The following is a 487-nucleotide window of genomic DNA, read 5'->3' as shown; positions in this document are numbered from 1 at the left end:
TACTTTGTAAATTTTTAATTTACGTTCGCGGACCCCCTCCGGTATACATGCGGACCCCTAGGGGTCCGCGGACCACAGTTTGGGAAACGCTGATCTATACTATAAATAATTATTATTTACTTTATTATTTATTTATTATTAGGCTTTTTTATAATCTTTCATTTTTTCTTGTTGTTACCTATTACTTTAATTTGTTTTTTTTCCTCATTTTTTTTTTGTGTAACCTTTGAAGTATTTATGTTCTATTACATCTCTAATAAATAAATAAAAAAAAAAACTTGGAGTCTTGTGTGTAAATATATGCCATTACTGTCAATTTTTAAAAACGATACAGTTTTTATAATTCTTCTTGTCAAAATAATTATTAACAGTCAGTTATCAGATCTAATTCGTTTTAATATTTATTTTATAGTTTTTGTAAATTGTATTTATTTTATTGAAAATTAAAGTTATGTTTCTAAAATGTACCAGAATATTTTATTATGAT

This window comes from Sipha flava, unplaced genomic scaffold (assembly GCF_003268045.1).
Source record: "Sipha flava isolate LNK unplaced genomic scaffold, YSA_version1 342_pilon_pilon, whole genome shotgun sequence".
NCBI lineage: Eukaryota > Metazoa > Arthropoda > Insecta > Hemiptera > Aphididae > Sipha > Sipha flava.
This window is presented reverse-complemented; position numbering follows the sequence as displayed.